Here is a 17,763-nt window from a genome sequence, read left to right on the forward strand (position 1 = left end):
CCCCCTGTCTCAGTCTTCCTCTCAGACACACATTTCTTAATAGTGGCTTTTGAGCTATTTCTCTCTAAATTAGAATAAATTCATCAAACAGATATTATATGTTTTCTTTATGATTATATTGCCAAGGTTATTTTTTCACTTTTATGCTAGTCCATAGAGAATGTTTTAAAATAGATTTTGGGTCATGGAACCCTTTGTGTGTCTAATAACTTCACAAGTATATATCTTTCTTTTAATCCGAGAACTTTGTGATCCGTGAAGCCATTTAACATTGCAGGACAGCAGACAGGTCCTTGGGTAGACAGGCTGGGGTCTGTGATGCTGTATTGTCACATTTCAATGAGTGGAGACATGTTGGTGTATGCTGTATTCCTTGTGGCTCTGACCAAACACCAACCTAAGGGTTTATTTTGGCTCACTGAGGGGACACAGTCCCTTAGAGTGGCACTGCCACGCACATGACAGGAGTGTGAGGTGGCTGGTCACATGGTTTCCGCAGTCAGAAGCCGAGAGTTGAGTACTGTTGTTCCTCTGGCTCTCTGGACATTCGTCCTTTTGGTTTCTCAGCCTGTAGAGTGCTGCCACGCCTCCTCCCTCAGTTACACTGCTCTAAATACACTCTCATGGCCTGGGGTTTCCTAACCCCAGACCCAGCCACCATAATGAGTCTGCTGCTTTTTAAACATCACCTTAAGTGTTCCAAGTTATAGTCAGGGGTATATGTGTGTATTTCGGTGTGCCACGTCCATTTGTAGCCTTCACAGAATCCAGTGTGATGTATGTGTTGCACTGAGCTTTTTGGAGTAAAATATACTACATTGCGTGGCGTTGGTGGTCCTCTGTGTCTCCTGCGGAAGGCTGCTGTTTGTAGGAGGAAGTTGCATGCAAATAGTATTTGGAGTCAGGTGCAATTCAAGGCATGTTCTGTGCTTTTTTGGACACATACCATGCAATGATTATATTAAAGCGAGCTCAACAATAAATCTGTTCAGCTCTGTTTAAATCCACCAGTTTCTAAAGTTTATTTAACTAGGCCTTCTCTTCTCAAAACATTCTTTTACTTCCCAAAGGACAAAGATGGGTAAACATTGGTGTCACTTCTGGCTGCGGAGACTCTAGAGTTGGCCCAGCACTTAAGTTCACTGGCTGCCTTTGCAGAGGACCCGTACTCAGTCCTCAGTACCCACACGGCAGTTCACACTCTGATTCCTGGGTTCTCCATAGGCAGCAGGCATGTATATGGTGCACATGCATACACTCCGGCAAAACACACACACACACACACACACACACACACACACACACACACACACTAAATAAGTGAAAAACAGGCACACAGCCGGGTGGTGGTGGCACAGGCTTTTAATCCCAACACTTGGGAGGCAGAAGCAGGTGGATCTCTGTGAGTTTGAAACCAGTCTAGCCTACAAAGCTAGTTCTAGGGCAGCCAGGGTTACACAGAGAAACCCTGTCTCAAAACAAACACACACATGAAAAATTTCTGTAGTCCTTCTGTGTCAGAATTTAGTACAACTGGGTGTGGTGCCGTATATCATTAATCCCAGCACTCAGGATGCAGAGGCAGGAGAATCTCTGATTTTGAGACCGATCTAGTGTACAGAGCAAGTTCAAGGACAGCTAGGGTAATATAAAATAGAGACCCTGTCTCAATGAACAAACAACATACCAAAGCAAAGCAAAACAAAACAAAACAACAACAACAAAAAAACAAGAACAAAACCCCCAAAACCTTTAGTCCCCTTGTGAACTTAATGTCATGTTTTAAAAGGACTGCAGAAGAGCTGACCTCCGTCTGTGAGTCTGTTTAAGAGAGTAGCTAGCCATTGAGGGCAGCAAGATGGGACCAGGAACTTGAAAGCAGAAATATATCTTTTTAAAAAACTTGGCTCTGGTGTTTGTTCAGTTTGGAGTCTTTTCTAGGAGATAGGCACATTTGAAAATAAAACAGCACGGAGAGGACCAGAGAGACAAGAAAGGACGGGTGAGTTAGATCCTGAGCTGCATGTGTAGGTTTGTCCCCACAGTTCGTGTTAGAGGCTTAGCCCTACTACGTGGACTGGATCTTTGAGCAGTGGTGCCTAGTCGGAGGCGTTAGTTATTGGGGTATCGCCTGGCCAGGGGCTGGGGGTGACACCCAGGCTTTCTGGCTCCTTTGCAGTGGTCCCGTGTCCCCTTTTGCACCCACTTAGACTGCCCACCCTAGACTTTCAGTCTTCAAAAGCACGAGCTGTATAAACCTTGGTAAGGTAACATGCTGTGGGTATTTCATTCTGGTCCTGAAAAGGACTAATGTATACACTGTAGGAAGGGTACAAAGACAGTCACCAGAGTGGAGGGTGTGAATGTACTAGGGAGTGCCCCTTCCCTCACACCGCTGGCCTGAGAAACTGGCTGTTTTAGAATGACTTTCAGACATTTCATTGATTCTGGTCATACATCAAATCCTGAATAAACAGTTGTGTTTGGCTGGCCTGTGTCCTGACTCTGGAATGTTCAGAAGACGCAGTTAAGATTTCTGAGACTGCTTTTCTAGAGTAGCTGTGCAGGGGTCTCTTTTCTAGAGTAGCTGTGCAGGGGTCTCCTCTGCACACCCTCCCTGCCCCTTCCTACCGTCTCTTCTTCCTCATTTCAAGACGCAGGGATCATGGAGCCAAGCCTGGCAACCCTTAGGTTGCTTTCTTATAACACATATTCTGTTGAAGAACATGTGTCCTGTTGAGCAGAAAGCCGGTCAGCTTACTGTCTAAAAATCCTGAAGACTGCCGTTAACTCCAGGTTGGTTCGCTGCCCGCTGCCGGATTGATGTTGCCCTTCCTTCCCAGAGCAGTTCCCTTAAGAGCTCTATCTAGTGAGCTTGACTTCCTGACTCTTTTCAGAATTGAGGCTTCAGCATCTTCACCCCCACCCCTCGTCTTGGAACCTCTTCAGCCAAGCTGTCTGTTTTTCCAGAGAATGTTGACAGGGTTGGGGATTTAGCGCAGTGGTAGAGAGCAAAAGTCCTTCTTTGAGTCCACAGCTGGGAGTGGGGTTGTGGATTAGGGGTGGGGCTGGACAAGACAAAATGACAAAATGACTAAAAACAAACAAACAAGCAACCAACCCAACCTAAACAAGCAGAACACCCAGAAGGCAACCAAAGAATATGGTTGCTGTCTTAGAATAGAAATGGGTTATAGAAACTTTAATCTCCGAGTGGATTTGGTGACAGGGGTCAGGGTTTTGAGGGTGCCATATGCATGCACATGAAGCCAGAGCAGGACACTGCATGTCTTAGGGCTCCGCCTTACTATCTTAGACGGGTCTTTCACTGTACCGGTGACCTCTTGGGATAGGCCTGCCCTACTCTTGTGACGTGAGTGCTGGGGTCTTGAACTCAAGTCCTCATGTTTGTAGAGCAGGTGCTCTTACACAGAGCCATTTCCTCAGGCCTATGGTTTTTATTTTTTAATTTTTGAAGTCGGTCTTACTTCGTTACCTTGGCTGATCTAGAACTCACTGTGTAGACCAGCGTGGTCTCTAACACAACTCAGACGGGTCTGCCTTTGCCTCAGGTGCTGGGACCCGAGGTGTCCGCAGCCATAGCAGGGCCCAGTACTGAGCCTTTGCTCCACTGTTTGCATCCTAACTGTTGTGTCCTTACTGCTCTTAGAATGGGGTGATATTTGAAGGAAGCCTTGATCTGTTTCACTGGGAGACAGTTGCTCAGCATACACAGTTCTGATCTGTAGGGACGTACTGAGGAAGTGAGAGACGAAGTGTCTATTATAGCTCATCATTGCGAATTTAAGGTTCTATATTTCTCTGTTGTTAACGAACATATGCAAAATTTACAAATGAATGGCACACCCGGGATTCCATTTCCAATCCATGCCCCAGTACTGTCTCCATTCATGTGGTGAAGTCCAGTTTGCTGCCCTTCAGTTGGAAGACTGACAGGTCCTTTCCACCATGGTGATTGACATTTATAGTCATTGCCCTGGGGACACACAAAATCCTTGTGGTCCATTAATAGCGATGGTCTGTTAGCCAGCTTTCCTGCCCCATAGTTAATACCTTTTAATTGATTGGAAATTGGATATCAGTTTGGGATCATGTTTTTGTTAGTTTGCTAAAATGCTCCCCACCCCTATCATTTCAGTTAGGAAGCTGTAGGAAGTCACCAAGGGACCTCTTCTCATCTGTTTGCAGGCTGAGAGACCGTGGCTGGAACCAAGGACATGCTGGGAGTGCCTTAGGTGACTGCCAGCTTTTTCTAATGTGGACTCAAGCAGGGCATTTTTGGGTGATGAATATTAAAATGTGTACTGAGAAATGATTTCTTTTATGCACATGTTTCACATTGCATAATCGGGCCTGGCTTAAGCAAAGCAGAAGAACAACAGGTTCTGACCCTCATCTCACGCGCTGTCCGTGCATATTTTCAGGCAGGCTCTTGCTGTGTTGCTCAGGCTGCTCTCAAACTCTGGGTTCAAGTCCAGCATCCCATGCAGCGGGAACCACAGGCATGCCACGGCACCGGCTTTAGAACTTGCTTCTCTAAGAATTTGGAGAGACAGCGTACTCACATACTTGCCAGCGCTCGGCATTCCTGCCGTCACTGCCTTGGCCGCACGTCATTTGTGTCACAGCATGAGTGGTCCATCAGGGACACCCATTTCTTGCTCTGAGCTTATTTCCGGTTTATCACATTGCCAATACAGTAGTATTTGTTTATCACAGCACATAGGCGGTCTAGCCTCTATCACAGTGATCTTATAGCACTAGTTATGACTGTGTCCTGCGATTAACCTCTGTCACATGGCATAATTAAACCATATAGCCAGTATTCACTGAGCACTTAATTTATGCCAGGCGGAGTACTTAAATTGGCTCGAGTCATTCATATTTTGGCCTGGATTCAATTCCAGTCGCCATAGCCAGCTCTGTTACTTTGCTCAGATTACTGTCTCTGAGCTGTGGCATGGAGCACTTGTATTAGTCAAAGTGAAGCACCCTCGCCAGATTGGCTTGGCAGAACTTCATTGCCTCACCCTTCTGGCTCCAGGAATCTGAAGTCCAATTGTTGGAAGTATGGGATTCCTCTGAGCCCCTCCTCTTCTGCAGATGCAGATCTATAGAATCTCTGCGCTAGTTTTCTGTTGCTGTAGCAAGTGCCTACACTATCAACTTATGAAGTGAAAAGATACATTTGCTCAGGGGTTTGAAGACTTTAATCCATTACCAGTTGGTTTCATTGCTTTGGACTTGTGGTGGCACAGTGTGTCATGGTGGGGGTAGCAAATAAACTGTCCCATGTCTGGGATGGAAACAGAGGTCAAGGCCATGATCCCACAGTCATCGTGGAGGACATATACCGAATGATCCAAAGATCCCAATAGGCCACACTAGAGTTACCAACTCCCAAAGGTCTGGCTGGTCTTGTAGCCACAAGGGCCTTTGGGTAATATTTTAGATGTGTATTTGAAGTGACCTCAGTGTGACATTGTTGAGAAGGGGACCTCTAAGTAGGATGGAGTATAGGGGGGTAGCAGTGGCTCCTGGTGAAAAGGTGAACTCTGTTGGTTGGCTCCACCCCTTTCCAGCTCTGTTGGTTGGCTCCACCCCCTTTCCTGCTCTTTGACATGGGCTTCCAAGCCTCCTGAGCTGGAACACAAATGTTTGTTTGTTACCCAGCGTTGGGAAATCTATGAGAACAGTGCGAGAGGACCCACGGCTGGGCCTGTTTTTTATCATATCCAGGACACCTTGGTGGATTAGCATCCCCTCTAAAGAACACATTTTCACTTTTTCTTTTTAAAGTCTTGTGTCCAAATATGGCCACATTGAAGGGGGAGGGGATTGGGAATTCAACATGAGTTTTTTTTTCCTTCTTTCCTCCCTCCATCCCTTCCTTTCTTCTCTCTCCCTCCCTCCCTCCCTCCCTTCCTCCCTCCCTCCCTTATCCCCCTCCCTCCTTCCTTCCTTCTTCCTCCTCTCTGCTTTTTTTGAGTCAGGGTCTCATGTAGCCCACTAGTTCTCTGTCCTCCACCTAAGTACCGGGGTTTTGGCCTGTAACATGGGGCGCATGTGCTGCTGGAACTTGAGCCCAGGGTTCATATCTGCTCAAGTACTCTGCCCACTGAGCTGCATCCTCTGCATCTAATTGAGCCTGTCGTCATCGCATGCATTGAGGCACATGACTGAACAGTGAAAACTGACACATGCTCAGACATTATGCTTCTGTGATGGTTAAAGGCCTGGCATGTGAACTCAGTGCATGCTTACTGCAAGCTGGTTCCTTGCTGGAGGTCAGGAGACACTGCTCTTCATCCTCCATCATGTATGCCGTCATGTATATACGGTAGGTGTTGGTGGACTTGTACACATGCCCCTCTACAACTTTCCTTGACTTCATCAGTGCCACTAATAAGTAGTTTCAGACTAGGTCAAGGGTCTTTCCTGGGAAGTTTTTATGCTTCTGCTCCGCTCCCTTCCCTTCTCCCCTTTGAAAATAGGTTGGGTTCATTTCTTCTTTAGCCTATGGGAATGCTGGAGCCCTCCCCAGGAATATCAGTGACCTTCAGCTTCCTTCAACTTCCTTTGTCCTTCATTCTTCTGGTGTGGGATGTATCTGCCAAAGGACACTTCAGATTTTATGGTTTAAATCAATCAGTCAAACCTGTCTGTCTGTCATATCTATCTATCTATCTATCTATCTATCTATCTATCTATCTATCTATCTATCTATCTATCTATCTATCTATCTATCATCTATCTACCCACCCATCCACCCACCCATCCACCCATCCACCCACCTATCTGGTTTTGTTTTCTTTTGATGTGCTGCTGGGCTAGAACCCAGGACCTTGATGGTGAAAGGCAGACATTCCAGCACTGAACTGTGCTTACAGCACTTTTGTAAAGTTTGTGTTGCTTAGGTCTGCTCTGCATTTCTCCCCTCTGTCACTAGGTCTTGTTTTTGGTAGCACTGAACTCAGATCTTTGAACATGCTGAACTTTTATCCCATTTGTTTTCTTTTGGTGTGTGTTGTACTGTTAGTATGGGTCTGTGCAGGTACACATAGAGGCCTGAGGTTGACATCAGTTGTCCTTTGTAAATTGCTCTCCACCCTTCCTTTGGCGGAAAAACATCCCCCTTAAAAATCACATTTATTGCTGGGTGGTGGTGGCGCATGCCTTTAATCCCAGCACTCGGGAGGCAGAGGCAGGCGGATCTCTGTGAGTTTGAGGCCAGCTTAGTCTACAACAGCTAGCTCCAGGATAGGCTCCAAAGGTACAGAGAAACCCTGTCTCGAAAAACCAAAAAAAAAAAAAAAAAAAAAAAAAAACCCACATTTCTTTATTTATTAGCCTTATCTTTATTATTTTGAGATAAGGATTACCACTTTAGCCAGGCTGGTTGTGCTGGGGTTATAGGATTTACTGCCATCCCTGGGGTCTCCATGGGCTCTGGGAATCCGAACTCTGGCCCTTCTGCTTGTTCAGAGGTCAGTTTAATGATTGAGCCATCTCTCTAGCTCTGCCTTTATTTATTATGACTGTTTTTTTTTTTTTTTTAAACCATAGTTGTGTGCATAGATCAGAAGTTGGGGGCATGGTAGAAGCAGCCAGAAAGGAAAAAATGGGAACAGGCTTATGGACTTCCTGTCTGAGTGCAGACAGGTACTACATGGTGAGTGACTGATGCTAATTCCTCCAAGAATGCTCTCAGTTGGTAACAAAGCTTTAGCAACCCTTCAACACTCTGAGAACTACAAGTAAAAATCAGCATGAATGCCTAGGGTGTAAATGGTCACAGCATGGTTTAACTTGTTACTTCTAGGAGAGGATGTGTATTCTATAAATATCTTAAAGCCCTTGCAGGCCTTTTCTTTATTAATTAGGAGAACTTCCCAAGTGCTCTCTGCAGTTGAGCAGGGTTACTAAATGCAGTTTTCCAAAGGGAGCTTGGTTTCCTGAGAGCTATTTTGGTGTGGTGGATAAGTGCAGCTGTTCATATCTCTTAATATTTTACTCTGAGTCATTGGGTGGGCGGAGCTGATTAGTAATCCCAAAGCAACGTGGAGGCAGTTAGGTGCGACTCTTGTATAATTGACTAGGAAAGGCTGAGGCTACCTTGTAATTGCGTGGTTAAAAAAAAGTGAATGCATCACGTGCAAGATCTGGACAAGTGTTTTTGCCTTTGCTTTCCCTCTTTTTGTTAGTGGAAGCGGTGTGTTTTTCAGCATGAGATATGTATGCAGCTTAGTTGGTAAGGGACGTGGTTAGCATGCAGTAAGCCCTGGTTTCAGCCCCCAGTACCACATAAACCAGATGTGATGTTTCTTGCCTATAATCCTAACACCCAGGAGGTAGAGGCAGGAGGGTCAGGAGTTCAAGGTCATCCTCAGGCTATTTAATGAGATCAATCTGGCTATATGGGACCTCGTCATTAAATAGAAAGATAGGGTTCATTGAAACTGTTTAGGATAATGAGTCTGGGGACCACACAGACTAGTATGTGCTTTGTGGATGTTGAGGCATGAACTTGCTTTCTAGCACCAGAGACACAAAGGCTGAAAGTATACATGCTGATTGTGAACCGGTAATTATAGATGTGCAAAAGATCCCTTCCCCCAACTTCACAGATTTTCACAATAATTTCGCCTAGTTCATTGCAAGTTTGAATTTTGCTCTGTCCTGTATGTTCCTGACTTGGGAAGAAAAGGATTTTTTTTTTTTTTTAAATGAAACAGCTTTTGGCCAGGCTTGATCTGTTCCCCTTCATAGTAGAGTGGTCAGTGACAGGCTTCCTGTTGTAAGATCCCAGCTGCCCAGGGCTGGCTTGGGAAGCAGTGTTAAGTTGTCCCACTGTTCAGGTCCCTGTGTGGGCTGAAATGTTGCATTGTGAGTTCTGATGGAGCAAACTGACATGGCAGTAATTTTCTGGTATGTGGTTTCCAGGGTTACTGTGATCTTCCAAATAAGGATTTAAAAACAGTCATGTTTTCCTGGGTGAAGCTGAAAACAGTCTATTAAAAAGTATGTGCTGATGGAGGAGGCAGAGGCCGCGGCGCAGGGCCGAGCTGTGTGGGCCCGAGTGGGGCCCATGGCCCCTGAGCTGTTCCTGTAGTCATGGGCTGACTGGGGCAGGGTGACTCCCTAATCCAGTGTGGATAACTGGAAGTCTAGTCCCCTCATCCACTTCTATGGGGCTAGGAAGAAACCGAGCTGGAAATACAAACTGACAAACAAGCCTGCCCTGCAGAGATTCTGTCTGACGGGGGCTGTGCTTTTCCTGCTGGTGATTGTCATTGTCAACATCAAGTTGATCCTAGACACTCGGTGAGAGTGATCAGTAAAGCCAATGAAGACGCAGAACCAGAGCAAGACTATGATGAGGTCCTAGGACACTTGGAGTGCCCTCGTCCCGGAGGCAGCAGTCCCCGACATGTCCTGGATGTGGTAGTGGATGGCACCGTGGTGCTAGAGGATGAGGCCCGAGAGCAGGGCCCAGGCATCAACGTTATTGTCCTCAGCCATGCCTCGGGTCATGTGATGGCAAAGTGTGTATTTGACACATACTCTCCTCATGAGGATGAGGCCATGGTGCTGTTCCTCAACATGTGGCACCTGGTTGTGTGTTGATCTGCACCGTTAAGCACGAGGCTCCTTCCACCTCACAGATACAGCAACGGCTCGGCTGTGGAGCCTGGGAAGCCAGGCAGGCCCTGCCCTTGGCTGGAGGGATACTTGGGCCTTCATGGGACGAAAAGGAGGTCCTGTACTTGGCGAGAAACATTCTGAGTCTCCTGCCCTCTCCTCTTGGGGTGACCCAGTCCTGCTGAAGTCCGATGTGCCCCTAAGCTTGGCTGAAGAAGCTGAGTGTCACTGGTCGGACACAGAACTGAACCGCCCCCGCAGGCGCTTCTGCAGCAAAGTTGAGGGCTATGGGAGTGTGTGCAGCTGCAAGGACCCAACACCTACTGAGTTCAGCCCTGACCACTCCCAGACTTATGTGCCTGTGGCTGTCATTGCAGGGAACTGGCCCGAGGGGTGTCTCTGCAGATGATAGCGGTTTTTATTGATGGCTACTGTGAGGAGCCCGTGGATGTGGTGGCGCTGTTCGGTCTGAGGGCAGCTAGCACACTCCTGTTAGCATCAGGAACGCCCGTGTGTCTCAGCACTGCAAGGCCAGCCGCACTGCCACTTCCAGCCTGTTTCCAGAGGCTAAGTTTGCTGTGGTTCCGAAAGAGGGCCTGGACATCGCTGTGGGTTTCTTCAGTTTCCTGAGCCAATCCATCCACCTGCTGGAGGAAGATGACAGCCTGTACTACATCTCTGCTTGGAATGACCAGGGGTGTGAACACATGGCTGAGGGTTCAGCACTGCTGTGCCTGGGTTGGGATGGGTGCTTCGGAAATCTTTATCCAAGGAGGAGCTTGAGCCTAAGTGGCCCACATCAAGAAAGACATGTGGATGCCAATGCTAGAACAGAGCCGGGGCCAAGAGCACATCATCCCAGATATTTCCTGATCCTATCACTTTGGTATCATGGGCTTCATCATGAACGGCTACTTCCACGAGGCCTACTTCAAGAAGCACAAGGTCAACCCGGTTCCAGGTGTCCAGCTCAGGAGTGTAGACAGTCTGAAGGAAGCTTCTGCAGTGGAAATTCACAGGCTGCTCAGTGAAGCCGAGGTTCTGGACCACAGCAAGGACCCTTGTGAAGACTCTTTCCTGCCAGACACAGAGTCCATTCTTCAGAATGGAGAAAGATGAAGACTTCTTCACCTGGACTCAGCTTGCCAAGTGCCTCCATATTTGGGACCTGGATGTTCATGGCAACCATCGGGACCTGTGGAGATTATTTCGGAAGAAGAACCACTTTTGGTGGTGGGGGTCCCAGCCTCCCCTCACTCAGTGAAGAAGCCACCATCAGTCATCCCTAAGGAAGAAGGAATCCCAGGGGCTCTAGTACCTTTCAGGGCTGGGTACTGTGTACCCCCAGGCAGACTAGCCCCTTGCCCTCTCTTGTAGAATTTTGTAGATGCTGGTAGGGGTTACGGCTGGTTTGTTTTTAACATGAGATTTAATTACTAACTCTGAGGGGAAGGATCCCCTGTTCCAACACCTGTTCCTGAGGTTAATATCTATTTATTACTTCCTTGTTGGAGAAGGGCAGGTCCCAGGACCTCTTTGGGATCCCTGGGCAGCTGATCCTGCCCTTTTTCACCCCATCCTCCCAGGCCTGGCTCAGAATCTAACTTACTTATCGACCGTCCTGAAGGCTTTGAGAATAGGCCCAACCTGGGGCCTTTATTCTTCTCTGGGCCAGGACGCTGCCCTGAGGGTGGGACTGGCTCATAGTGGGGGAACAGATGTGCCCAACTGATGACAGGCCCAGTTGGGACCATGTGCTGACAGACTCACTCAGAGACCCTTAGACACTGGACCAGGCCTCCTCTCAGCCTTCTCTTTGTCCAGATTTCCAAGGCTAGATAAAGGTGGTCATTGACTGAAAAAAAAAACTTTAAAAGAAAAAAAAAAAGCATGTGCCGTAAATAATAAAAGCTTGGAGTTGTGAAGAGAGGGCACGGTGTCTGTCCTTCTAGAGGAAGAGGGAAGCAGGCGTGTGCGCAGTGTGGTATTTGTACTTCCAGGTGAGGAGGGAGGAGCTTGATGCTTGTATGATGCAGGGTGTTTGTTCCCTACCTCTGACCTGAGCTGTGAGTGAGCCCTCTGGCCCGCTCTGAGAAACAGATGCAGCGTGGGGCTGGTGAAGCCCTTGCTAGAGTGGCTTCCTTTTTCCATTGATTGGTTCTTGGTCAGCTCTAGAGCACAGCCTGGAATGTGGTTTGCAGTTGCTTGGGTGGTTTGTATCAGCTGAGAGTGTGGGCCTGAGAACCCCACTGTCTTGCCGACTCTCAGTTGGCTGTCTGCTGTGTGAGCTTGGGCAAGATCCTGGCCTGTCTGGGCCCAGTTGTCTTAGCTGCCAGATGGAGGGAATATGCATTCAGAGGTAACCCACCTTTCGCTATGAGATGAGTTACTGTCGCTAAGGCAGATGACAGAACTGACAGGAATGTAGTCCTGCATTGGTATAGACTGTTCTCATAATCTTGGTGTAAATTCTTCAGTCTGACCGAGTTGATACTCCATTCCTGTTCACCATAGCTGACCTAATTTGTCCTGGGTTCTCTAGCTCAGATCTTAAGTTCACCAGGCTAGGTAAGCAAGAGCTCTCAGTGAAGTCTGCATGGCAAAGTTCCTTGCTTTAGACAGCCCGGGTACTTTGACGGCTTTGGCTTGCTCGTAAAAGTGTGTGGGAGGAGGACATGGCCTGGGGTTGTGCCTGCTTTGGGATGAGGGTCATTTGAGTGATTCTGAGATCACGGCTGTACTTATTTCCTCCTAGTTTTCTCCGTTCTGTTCCTTTCACATTACTTATTCTCAAACTTTTATTTGTGTTGTGCCATGAGACCACCTAGGAGATAGAACTTGTTTGGGGAGATTGTGTAAAGTCGCATGATGCTGGTGTGTGTGTGTTCACATGTGCACGCATGTGTGTTCTTTCTCCTCAGCTTGCACGGAGCAGAGACGATAAACACGTTGTCATTGCAGAGCGCCTCAACAGCATGTACTTGCTTACATGCCCCTTACTTACCTATATGCCCCCTAATGATTGTGTGTGTGGTGAGCACACAGAAGGTGGGGAGAGGAGAATGTGTGTGTGTGTGTGTGTGTGTATTTGTAGAGCTAGAGGTTGATGGCGGCTCTCTTTTTCAGTAGCTCTCCACCTTAGATTTTGAGGCAGGATCTCTCACTGAACCTGGAGCTCTTGATTGGGCTAGATTGGATGACTGTAGTTCCAGGTCTCTGCCTGCACTGAAATCCTGGCTTTGTGGCTACAAATCAGCCAAGCAGTGAGCCTTAGTCTCCTTGTGGGACACGGGTGTCTGCTCTCTGCATACAGGGGAAGGCTGTAAAACACCATGTCAAATGCAGCACCTCCAGTCTCGAAGCTGTGGCGTTGTTGACCCTAATAGAATGCTTACTGTGTGTTGTGTATTGCGGTGTAATATGATCGTTAGGTCTATACTACTGCTACAATACCCATTTTACTTATTAGGGAACCGATGTATGGAAAAGTTAACTGAACACAGAAGCATTGGACACAAAACTCAGACTGGAATCTAGGCCCTGAATGTCAGTTTCTACAGTTTCCCCGATGGAGAACTTTTTGGCCATTTCTTATACTTCTGATCATGGAGAGCTGCCTCTTCCTGACCTTTTAGGTCTCTGCAAAGCACTTTACATGCTGTGGGTGCATTGCCGTCTGAGGCGTGCCCCGGCCAGATGCAAACTGCACAGAGAAAGCTGAATGTGCAGATGTCATTGGTGGAATGCTTACAGCTGTTCTGTTCCAGCACGAGGCCTGTTTCTCCTCTCAGAAATGCCCTGTGGTGTTGTTCCCAGACAGCCTGCAGCCTGGGAAGCCATGTTGTGGAGTCTTTGATAAATGGAGCAAGGGAGACTTTCCAGACCCTTTCCTCCCTTGCTTGTGCTTGTTTAAGCACAACTTTAACTTGGAGCTACACTGCAGCTGCTAGTTTGGTAAGAAGCTAGTTTGGTAAGCTGCTAGTTTGGTCTTGGGGAGCTCAGGGGTATAGACTCTATTGAAAGAAACACCTTCTCTTGCTGTCGTGGTGCTGAAAGCATACGTTGGGGGTTCTTCTGATCCCCAAAGGCAGTGATACCAGACTGAACGTTTGGTGTGTGTTCTGTATAGTCAGGGGCTTGTCTTCGTCCCTATGGACTGCAGTCACATTGAGTTCTGAGTCTCTGTGTTGGGCTATATTCATTCATCACTGACCCGACCAGGGCTTGACGTGACCCAGAGTGTGCGTGATACACTTAGAGCTGTCATGATCGGCCACCTTCTGAGTGTAAGTGCACAGTCCTGATGTCACACTGCTGACCATGGATGTGCCAGACTTGTTTTGGTTCATGTCTCCTTAATATTAGGAAATTGGGTCTCTTGCTTTGCCAGTTGAATTAAGAACTGTGTGACTGGATGGCATGTGTTTCAAACTTGTCCTTAGGTTGACCCAAAGGCTTGGAGATATAGCCTCTATCAAGCCTGCCTGCCAATCACACTGGCAGGGCTGTCCCGGCAACTCCTTCACACACTAACCACTCGTTTCTCTCACTAGGAGGATGACCTGTGGTGTGTCAGGGTAGTGTTCTCTGCCCTGAATTCCTTTCAGTAGTGTATGGCCTTGTTTGCCTCGGCTCTTATGGTCATTTGTGTTTTTAGCAAACCTGCTTTCTGAAAACAAGGCTTGTTTCCTCTATGCTAGGAAGAGTCTTGAGAAGTTGAAATCTTAAAAGTTGAAAAGGAATTTGGGGGCTGGTAAGACCCTCAGTAGTGAAGAAGGTCTGGAGTTCCTCTAGAGACCGAAGAGGAGCAAAATGACCTGAAATATGTGGACTCGTGTCCTTTGGGCCTGGCATAGGGATTATAAAAATTGCATTTTCAGTTGTTCTGGTGTGATAGTGTGGGTGTGAATAGTTGCCCCAGAGAGTCTTGCCTCTAGAGCTTGCTTCTGGGCAGGGTGTTCAGAGTGTTGGGTCATTACCCCAATCCATGGACTAAGCCGTCAATGGACTTGCCTAAATATGGATCTGTATTGTAACCCTTGCCCTAAGGGCACTTAGTGTTGCCTTGCTCCATTGTCATTTTAATTATTGTCAACTGTGTGGAACTGGGAATTAGTTCAGGCAGAGTCCAGAAGATGATGGGGACCATTTAGAGATCTGGAGAGGTTTTCTGGAAAGGAAGGGAATGTTCCTCTGCTCTTTGAAGGGCAGGCAGGGAATAGGTAGCTGGAGGGAGAGGTGCTCTTTGAACAGGGAGGTGGAAGAGGAAGTGCGAGCTCTCTCACCCCAGAGCTCATCTGCAGGACAGACATTCTTGTCTTCCTGTCTCGGAACCTCTGCTAGCCCCTAGCTGTTTCTCTTGGTCTGTGGAAGGCACATTTCTAGCAAGTTCCCTGATGATGTCAATGCTACCGGTCTAGGAGCTGCTCTTAGAAACTGAAGGACCTGAGCTGACACTGTTGGGGCAGAGTTGATGCGACAGCGGACAGCCAGGATACCCCACACGTGTTCTGTGTTACCCTGTTGTGTGAGCACGGACAAGCCCCAGGACTGAACATGAGTAGGTAGCAGGAATCCACGCACCCCACCACGGGTGGCAGAAATCCACACACTCCATCGTGGTAGCAGGAATCCACACATCCCACCAGGGGTAGCAGGAATCCAGGCATCACACCACGGGTAACAGGAATCCACACACCCGCCACGGGTAGCAGGAAGTCTGGATGACTTTTGATAGGAGAGACTGTCACTTTCTGACAGAAGAAGTGTACTGGAATGCTAATACACTGTAGAGAAGAGACCACGACTGTAGCTGTGGTGGCTTGTGTTAGGACTGTATGCTCATGAGACCTGGATGCTGCCATGGGATAAGGACTGTGGAAAGAGGAAGCCTGTCCAGGCGTTCTGTTTCCTTCAGCTTGTAGCCTGGAGTTGGTGATCCTGTGGAAAAGAAACTGTTCTTGGGGAAGAACTCAGTTGTTAGACCAAATTCAAGTACTTTTCTTTTGAAAAAGTTATTGTGTATACTGTATTGTAAACAAAGCTCCATGTAATTTTTTATGCCTTTAAATTTTGGGGCTGCAGTGTGGTGGGGTGGGATTTTGAGACGGTTTTTCTGTGTAACTATCCTGGAACTCACTTTGTAGACCAGGCTGGCCTCGAACACACAGAGATCTGCCTGTCTCTGCCTCCCCATGCTGGGATTAAAGGTGCCCTTAAAAAATTTAATAGACACTGTAATGGTCTGCTCTGTCCCTTTAAGAGACAAGCCACGCCCATTTCCTCTAGCCTGAGTTTTTCCTTTTCCATTTCCCTCTTGAAGAGGCAGCTTCTGTCTCTCCCCACTTCTCCCCTTCTTTCTTTAAGTCTCCCTCCGTCCCTCCCCATCCCCCCTCCCTTTCTTCCCCCTCTCTCTCCTCCCTTCTCCCCTTTCCTTCCATAGCCCACTAAATAAATATCCAACCTCACTCTGCATGGTGTGCCTATCCATGTCTGTCTTTTGCCCACTGTGTGGCTCCCTGCCCGGAACCAGCCACCTTCGGAGACCTGCGGAGTGGTCTCCTGGCGTGCTCATCCATGGGTCTTTTTCTGTGGGACTTGCTGCCCCTCGTGGCCCACTACAGCCACTTGGGGAACTGATCTGTCCCTGCCTGGGACTGGCTGCTCCTGGACCTGCTGCCTGCTGCCTGCCCCCACTCGGGGACCTGCACCTGTGGCATGGTCTCATGGTCTGCTCTCTGCTGCAGCCACTTGGGAACCTGCAGCATTTTATTTTTACCATTACAGACACCCCACTGCTGGACTGAGTCTCATTGTACAGTTCTGCATTAGCTTGCACCACACTGTGTTGACCAGGCTGCCTCAGCCTCTCAAGTACTGGGATTAAAGGCGACTACTCTGCTCAGCCTTTTAATTGCTTTGAATGTCTGAGCTTTACATGAGTCTGAACATTGTAATCTTGTTTTTCCTAATTTAATCTCCTATTATCCTGTAGTTTAAATGTCAGGACATAGGCGTATGTATTTAAAACAGCGCTAGTCATTTCATGGTCATTCTCTAGGTTCCTACACCCTTGCAGTCTTGCCTAACTAAAAGTGAGATAATATTGGTATAAGTTGCTTAGACTTTTAGTACTGTACCTCTAGGTGATAGGGTTGCAATATATTGCCACCGTGTTCTATCCTCCTTAACATTTTGTAATCATTTTGTAATGACTGGTCATAGATAACACTTAGTTTCTTCCCTTTTATTCAAAGTGATGCATGATCATTCAGACATTTTGGAGCATAACTATAAGGTTGAAAGCTAAAACTTGTTGATAAAGTATGTATTTATTTAGCACGTGTGAGGCCTCATGTTCAGTCCCAGACCACATCTCATCTCACCACAAGATCTGTAGAGAGGGACCAGAGACGGGGAAGGCACTGTGTCCTTCACTGAGAAAGAAGTACCTGAAGTTGTGACAGGTCAGCCTCTTGTGGCTGGCAGCAGCCACGGAGGAACATCACAGAAGACAGAAATTGGCTGATGCCCCAGAGAGTGCTGCTGCTGAGGGTCGCGGTGGCGGTGGCTTGCTGTGCTGCAGGAGTCTGAAGAGGCAGGCACAGCTGCATGGGTTGTGTATGGGGTCAGCCTTTCCTCTTCCACCTCAGGGAATTCTGAAGAACAGACAGGAACAGAGAGAGTGCTTCCATCTTAGATTTGATTCTGTTCCCGCAAGACTTTGGGGACAGTTGTTGGCCATCTTTGGTCTTAGAACTATACTCATGACTCTAGCCTCGTTTATTTTTTCATTTCATTTCAATTCATTCATTCATTCATTCATTCATTCATTCATTCATTCATTCATTTATGAGACAGGGTTTCTCTGTAGCTTTGAAACCTGTCCTGAAACTCACCCTGTAGACCAGGCTGGCCTTGAACTCAGAGATCCCCTTGCCTCTGCCTCTGGAGTGCTAGGACTTGCCACCACACCACATTATTTTTTAAACAGGGTTTTGCAGCCTATGCTAGCCTTAACCTCTTTTTGGAAGTTCTCATTTAATTTACTACTTTCTTTGCGTGTGTACATGTGTTCACATTGTGTGTGTGCGCGCGTGT

General features: G+C 47.5%; 1 protein-coding gene and 1 pseudogene across 1 annotated transcript in view; both read left to right on the forward strand.

Moving 5' to 3' along the window:
- The window catches only part of Arhgap10 (Rho GTPase activating protein 10), a 258,973-nt gene that overhangs the window by 23,965 nt on the left and 217,245 nt on the right, over positions 1-17,763 (forward strand). The gene's annotated exons all lie outside the window — the stretch shown is intronic.
- LOC130863917 (protein O-linked-mannose beta-1,2-N-acetylglucosaminyltransferase 1-like) lies at positions 6,351-11,040 on the forward strand (annotated as a pseudogene).

This window comes from Chionomys nivalis, chromosome 21, assembly GCF_950005125.1.
Source record: "Chionomys nivalis chromosome 21, mChiNiv1.1, whole genome shotgun sequence".
Classification (NCBI taxonomy): domain Eukaryota; kingdom Metazoa; phylum Chordata; class Mammalia; order Rodentia; family Cricetidae; genus Chionomys; species Chionomys nivalis.